At 43.9% G+C, this 7,783-nt stretch overlaps 1 pseudogene; it reads right to left on the bottom strand.

The window, feature by feature from the left end:
• Positions 1-4,233: 4,233 nt before the first annotated feature.
• LOC105718546 (zinc finger CCCH domain-containing protein 11A-like) lies at positions 4,234-7,560 on the bottom strand (annotated as a pseudogene).
• Between the last annotated feature and the right edge of the window lie 223 nt (positions 7,561-7,783).

The raw sequence follows: 7,783 nt of genomic DNA, 5'->3' as shown, positions 1-7,783 counted from the left end.
TTTCAAAAAGGTAATAAAAATTGTTATCTATGCATGAAAATACCAAGAGCATGTGCAAAAGCCAGACTGGTAAAGGAAAAATGAAATTAAACACATCTCATTCAGTGCAAAAAAAGGAAGGCAGAGAGAAATCATAGAAAAATCATCACCAGTGCCACACTGGACCCCTGTTAATTGCAGATTAGAAAAATCTACCACCATCTGGCTGAAGGCAAGACAATATTTGGAGAAAATAAAAGGGAGCTGCCAGAAGCATGAAAAATACCTTGGCCTAGATCTGGCCAGGACACAGGCATAGGGAGATGACCCCACATTTGGGGCTGATTGTCCTCAGATTGCAGTTGCAATCTGGTGGATGGGAATGACAGCCAACACGTTCCTGTGACAGGGCAACTGAGATTGCAGTTTGAGGTCTACCTATGGATTGATCAATCTAAACCCCTCACTTTGTGTGGAGACAAAGCTAGGAATAAAAACAAAATAGAAGACACTCCCTCATGAGGAACTATAGCTCAGTGCAGATGGGATGGAGGTGATCACAGAGTGCAGTGTTTCCAGGCATTCTGATCTGTCCATAGTTGGCCATAAGAAGAAAATGTAAATAGAGAAAGATCATGTCATCACAGGCCTTACAATGTAAGAGATTAGTGCGTGCTTCACAGACCCTAATACTCTCAGCAAATCAGAGGGCATCTAGGAAGCAAAAGAGCATTGTCCCCCCAACTATCCCAGTGGGAGGCCACAGTAGAGAAGGGTTTATTCATTGTCCCTGCCCATACATTACAACCCGGGACTGACCACAGACACTTTCACAACAATTTCAAAGAGTATTTAATCACCCATTGATCTTTTTGTAGTAGAGTGTTTCATTTCTAAGTGATTAGAGCATTTCTTGTAATTCTGTTCTTGATTTTAACTGAACTCAATTATGGTCACAAAACATAGCTTCTATGATCTCAGCTACTGCAAACCTGTAAAGGTTGGAGGGGCAAGGTTGCAGTCCTGGACCCCAGTAGTCTCATTCAATGGTCTATAGACCACTGCATCCAGCCCCTAAAACTATGGTCGGCCCCCGGGCTGGTCACATCTGTGTCCCTGCTCCCCCTGGAACTCTCCACACAGTCAGTGCTCGGGCTGGAGCCATTCACGGTGTCCCTCCCAATGCACACCACTCTAGTCCTCAGTGTCCAAGCCTCTTCATCTGATTCTGCCTCAGGGCCACAGCCACCATCCCTGTCTGAAGCAGGGAATTCCCATCCCACTGAGGAATTCCTCAATGGGCCATGTACTCCTCTCAACTGAAACACACAGGTGATTTTCTCCATCAGGCATGACTCTGAGCATTGCTTTGAATGTGCAGTTTCTCCTTGCTTGAGTCTTCACCAAAACAGGATTTCCCCATCATTGTCAAAAGTCGCCTTGGATGGTTGGTCTAAGATATTTGGAGTCTCATCTGTTTCCCCAGTGTAGCCACCTTGGAGACCTATATCCGCCACTGAGCCAGACACTGGGGCGGACAGTGATGAGCTTCCCAGGGGTCTTCAGGAAGTGCTGGGTGTGGGCACCTTATGCCTCAAGGACCCAAGTCATGCTTTCTCATCACTTTCATGCTGGCTTAGACCCTTCATGAATATTCGTTTTTCTGGGCAATTTCAGAAGCTCTTAGATCTGTTTCCTTTCCTTGGGTCATGTCCTCTGTCAATTACATGGCTCCGAGTGCTCTGTCACTGACTCGGCCACCAGAGCAAACCTGCTTTTTGTTTGCTCCCCATGTAGTATGGGGATCCTGGAGCAGCCCCTTCCACTGGAGCCTGTTTCCTCTCTAGAATGTATCTGGCCAGGGCCTTCACTCAACAGATTCACACTTTATTTTTCTTTCATTTTTTTTTTTTACTTTCCTACAGTTTTATTTAAAACACAAACAAGTATTTCTCTTTCTGTAAGGGCAAATGGTTCAAATAATGCAAAACACAAAACATCGACTAATACAAGTGACTTAAATATGAAACAAAATTTTTTTTAAAAGCAAAAGAATAAAGAATATATACAAAAGGGACCTGGAGTCTGTAAGCTGATTCCAAAAATGAAATAAGTAGAAAATCTGTGGTGAAACCTGAACATTCTACACCTGCTTTGGAGAAGGGGTATCATACAGCATTCAGTCAGCTGAAGATGGACTGGTAGAGATGTGTCTATACATAAATTTCAAGTCATTTTTGCTTGTGCAGAATTACCCAGATCTTCCCAAGACTGAATGGACAGTCCTGTGGCTTTCTTCCTTTTTTCATATTCCCAGCAAGGCTACGTGAAGTTCAGCTCCCAATGAGCCGCTTACAACAGCAGTTCCTTAGGCACCGACATGACAGGTGGGTCAAATTTCTCTATGACAAACAAAACTGGCCACCTACAGCAAAGTATCAAAACGGACAAGTCCTTCCTTCCTTCTCCTTCTGATTATATACAACACATCTCCTTTCAAGACTGTTATTCCCATCTTGCTTATTCCTTCACAGATCTAAACCTTGAGGTGATAGGAAAGAAACCAACATCAAGGAAAGAAAACTCAGCTGAGAAATGAAGAAAACTGGCAGGTATACAATATACTCCCACAGCATCTCAATATCCCCAGTGCAGTACAATTCTGTGTACTGATACAGCCCAAAGATAAATGTTGGCAGCTTAAATAAGCTCATTTTTCCCTCAGGTAGTTAAAGACCACCAAATAAATACTGGGCAACAGGGGTTTGTTGGGAGAGTTAGAAGTAGAGAATTAACCAAATTTTGTCCCTGTGATAATTCAGTGCCACTAAGGAGGGAAGTACTGAAGAAGAAAAGGGACAATTTTCATACTAAAAAAGAATTCCTCTAATCATGTCACCATCTCACATAATGAATCCAAGGAATCCCAGAAATAGAAAATTAGTTTCAGCTGGGCACAGTGGCTCACACCTGTAATCCCAGCACTTTGGGAGGCCGAGACAGGCTGTTCTCCTGAGGTCAGGAGTTCAAGACCAGACTGACCAACATGGAGAAACCCCATCTCTACTAAAAACACAAAATTAGCTGGGCGTGGGGGCACATGACTGTAATCCCAGCTACTCCAGAGGCTGAGGCAGGAGAATAGCTTGAACCTGGGAAGCAGAGTTTGCAGTGAGCCAAGATTGCACCATTGCACTCTGGCCTGGGTAATGAGAGCGAAACTCCATCTCAAAAAAAAAAAAAATAGTTTCAGTGGAGACCTGAGGCACTTTAAAGTCTTTTTTTAAATTGCAGTAATAATACATTAGACCTTGCTCTTCAGAGACTAGCAGAGCGGCAGAAGCATCAAAATCAGGTCCAAAGAATTATGCCCACATTACAGGCTTCCTGAGCTGCTCAGCCCTCTTTAAAGCTTAGTTGACTCTCCAAATACCTTTAAAAAGACATACAATTTAACACGGACTGAGTGGGTATTTTTGTTTAGTGGTAGCATAAAATTTGGTCCTTAATGGCAGCAGCTGTCTTCATCCATTTCAAACTCAGGTAACATTAAGTGTATCAAGACAATATATAAAGAATACAATGAAGGAGAAAAAAGCCAAAACTGACAAACACCTTAAGGAGTCTTCAAGTTCACTTGCACCCTTTCACGTGGGTCTCCCTCTCAGTCCCTTCTTTGTGGAGAGAAGGGTACGACATAACTGTTTTCTCAAAAGATGATAAACATTAGCATCAAATGGACAAAATGGTTATAAAGTAACTTTAAAAATCTGACCCCAAGGAATCCAGGACACATACAGATAATTCAGAGGTATACTTCTGATTTGGGGCAAATTCTCGACTAAAGAAATGATCATCTCAGGTAAATGTTATAAAAGATGAAACTTGGCTGGGCGCAGTGGCTCATGCCTGTAATCCCAGCACTTTGGGAGGCTGAGGCAGGCGGATCACCAGGTCAGGAGTTCAAGACCAGCCTGGCCAATATGGTGAAACCCCGTCTCTACTAAAAATACAAAAATTAGCCGGGCATGGTGGCACACACATGTGGTCCCAGCTAGTTGGGAAGCTGAGGCAGGAGAATCACTTGAACCTGGGAGGCGGAGGTTGCAGTGAGCCAAGATTGTGCCATTGCACTCCAGCCTGGGAGACAGAGGGAGACTCTGTCTCAAATTTAAAAAAAAAAAAAAAAAAAAAGATGAAATTCAAGTCCAGTTTTTTGGTGAGTTTTTTTTTTAAGTCTCCTCACTACCACCTTCAGCTATCAATCATTTCTGATAGCTCAAGCAGAAAGTCATCTTCATCCTTCCAGAATCCAGGTCAATCTCAGCTTCCAATTTGCCTCCTGAAATTTACCGTATTAGTTTCTCAAAATCATCCTCAACAGAGAATGGGGGCTTTCCTGTTGAGGCAGAGCTGAGTCGGCAAGTTTTCGTGCTCATTTGGGATGAGGAAGGGCCAGACCTCTCCGGGGTGAGGGATCTGAGAGGACTTGGTTGGAGGCAGCACAAGACCGTCTCTGATTTTCTGCATCAGGCAGAGTGATGCATTTGTCGTCAGACATGAGTGGGACAACAGCCACAGCTGCTTTTTTGGCTGAGATTTCCTGTAGGACACTGCTAGAGCTGAGTGGCTTCACAGTGGCAGTGACAGCAGGGTACATCTCCACTGTCTTACATTTTGGGCCGATTTAGGGGATAACACAACTCGAACCACAGATGACTTCACATTCACTTTGGGGTTAGCTTTACCTCCTTTTTCCAAGGTCTGTGCTGCACATTTCACATTCAATACTGAGTCTTCAATCCCTGAGGTTTCTACCTCCACCTTCTGGGGTGACTTTGTGGGAAGCCACTTGGTCAGGTGCTGTGCAGTTCCTGGTACAGCAGTGAGCACTAGTTTCTCTGCCACTTGTAGCAAGAGGCTATATCTCCCCAAAGAGGTGTCAAGACTGATTTTTCCCTCTCCTGCTGTTTCTGCATCTGCTTCTCTCTCATCTTTCTGACTTGAATTTAGTGATGTCAACTCCTGTGGTCTCACCTGAAGCCTCTTTAGCTTCTGTTCTAATACTGCTCTGAGAATCAACTTCATTTCCTTCCTGAAGTTTCTTCTCTTCTTTCATCCCTGTCATTTTGGTGACTGGCAGCAGCAGCCTTGCCCCTGGAGTGGCCACATGTAGAGATGGGGAGCTGGTGCTGCTCTCAGAGCTCTGCTGCACCCTCAGTGCCTCTCCAGTTTAATTTCCTGCAGCATCTTGATGTGAACCTCCTGCCTAGACTTTGTTTCACCTGCAGGCTCCCCTGATTGTCCTTTGCTGACAACAATGGGCTGCAAAACTACTATTCTTTAATTTCACTATCGGTCTTTAGCTTGATGCAAGTTGCATCCTTTTTGCTCTTTTGTCTCTCTGCTTCCTGCTGCCGATGGGTTTTTTTTTTTCAGCCAGGACCTCAGAGAAGGTTTTGATATGGATAGTGGAGGAGCTTCTTGTTCCTGAAGTAGAATCATCAGTTTTTAAAGGTCCTTCTGACTTGAGTTTAGTTTGCAATTCTCCACGTTTCTGACTGGCTTTTTCAAGAATTTCTTCTAATGTCTTCACTTGGATTTCACCAACTTTATTAACTTTCTCTGTTGCTTACTTATTATTTGGACCAGTTGACACACCTAATCGCTCCTTCAGAGACTTGGAAACTTGAGCTCTCTTTGGTGTTTTTTCAATGTTAGTTTCTGGAGCTTCAACTTTCTTCCCCCCAGCCTCTGTGCCAGGCTACACTTTAATGGAGGATCACTGTCACTGCCTGCTGAAAATTTTCATTTCCCCAGTCTCTCAGTAAGAATCAGTCTAACTAAAGGTTCTTTTCCTTGTTTCCTGGAGAGAGTTACTGTCCTCACCACAGTCCTGACACTTTCTTTTCCAGAACCTGGAATGGGCTCAGGGTAGAGTAAAAGACTGGAAACTCCTGAAGAACCCTCACCTGCCTTCTTAGATTTTTCCTTCATTTTCTTTGACTTAATTTCCTCCAGAGTTTATATTCCAAAATTTAAATATTCACTTTGCTTTAAACTGACCACAGGTTTATGGGCAGAAGTCACTTGTAATCCATTGTGAACTTCAGAAGATGGCTGCAGGGTAGGTGTTTTGGTTTCATCACCTTCCTCAGAAAACTGATCATCATCATCTTCATCATCATATCTGCAGTTTTAATTACAACTGGTGGATGTGTGGGGCTAGGAACATTTTTGGAACTTTCTACTGTTATACGTAAAATTTTTTGGGCCACAAAAGAAGTAGCACTCAAATATAAATTTCCTCAGCAAGGCAATTTACTTCTAGAGAAGGGTGCAGCTCAGATGGAACAATGGCGAGCGCACACCTGGACAAGGGAGGGAAAGAGGTACTTATTCCTGACAGAGGTCATCCCTACTGCTATGACATTCCCTTATTGGCTAGATTAGACCGCACAGTCTCGACTAATCCCAATTGGCTGTTTCAAAGAGAGCATGGGTACGAGCTAGAGTGGTAGGGTCGGTAGTTTGGCAGGAAGGACAGTTACAGGCAGGTGAGAGCAGGTAGCCAGGGGTGACCTAGATCAAAGCAGGTGACCAGAGCAGGTGACCAGGACAGGTGACCAGGATGAGTCAGGACGGAGCAGGGGGCCAGGGGAACAGATCTGAACTACTGATTAGAGCAGATGGAAAAGCTTGTTTACTGAAACTACAAGGAAGTTAAACTTTAAAATGGAGGACAAAGAACTGAACATACTGACATACTGATTCTTTGAAGAGAAACTTGGAGTTTACTATGTCTAACACTGCTTTCATAACACTCTGCAGCTGAGGGGAAGGGTTGCACTGGACAGACAATTTGTTCTGCTGAACTGAAAGTTGGCTAGCCTCCACTTCCTCTTCTGGTGACTCAGCCACAGTGGGCAACACAGTTTTGCTTGGAGGTAGGAAAAGACCATCAACATATTGTCCTCTATTGTGATGAAAAGTGCAGTTTAATTTTCGACATCCTGTTGGCTGATTTTCTCAATAACAAGGAATTTCACTGCCTTTTTTTAAAATCAATCTCCATGTGCCGAAACCTGCACATCTGTCATAAACAGCGCCATTCTTGCCACAATGTGCAGTTTCATTTCCTAGTGCAGCTTCACAGTGACGGAATGGGCAGCTGTCACCTTTGGTACATGTAGAAGAGAAAAAAGAAATAGCAGGCTTCTCATTGATTAGGCGTGCTGGGTAGATTCTTAGATCAGAAGTGGCTTCTTGAAACAAGCCACTGTTTCAAAGCAAGGACCAGGCTCCAGGTCCTCGTGAAATGGGTTTAATCTTCCAAATGACAACTCAGTCACAGAAATTGTCTTTAAACTATCATCATTAGCTGGTTGCTCTCGACAGAAATGCCTGCGTCTTCATTGAGTTCCAATCTATTACATACTTAATACTAGTCAATTTTACGGGAATTTTTTGGGCAGGGAATATGCCCAAATCAGAGAACAAAAACTTTACCGAACCGATGACACTATCCCCGACGCCCACTTGCTGCCACGTCTTTCTTCTCACTTGGCCACTGCTGTCCATCATCCTCCCAGCAGCAGCAGCAGCACCAACAGGAAACCAAGACTGCCACCGTCAAAGATCCGTGTTTGCATTTTCTGAGTGTCCATGAGCACATCTTCCAGTTCTTAGCTCTAAATCTTCTCTCCCTTTTCCTCCCTTTCAGGATCTTAAACAAAACAGTGTGGGCTGTGGTTTGGGGAAGATGCTGGCAGCAAGGCCTCATTATGACTTTCGCAGGTCACAG

This window comes from Aotus nancymaae, unplaced genomic scaffold (assembly GCF_030222135.1).
Source record: "Aotus nancymaae isolate 86718 unplaced genomic scaffold, 86718_ANA_hifiasm-v0.15.2.pri h1tg000059l, whole genome shotgun sequence".
Classification (NCBI taxonomy): Eukaryota; Metazoa; Chordata; class Mammalia; order Primates; family Aotidae; genus Aotus; species Aotus nancymaae.
This window is presented reverse-complemented; position numbering and strand designations above follow the sequence as displayed.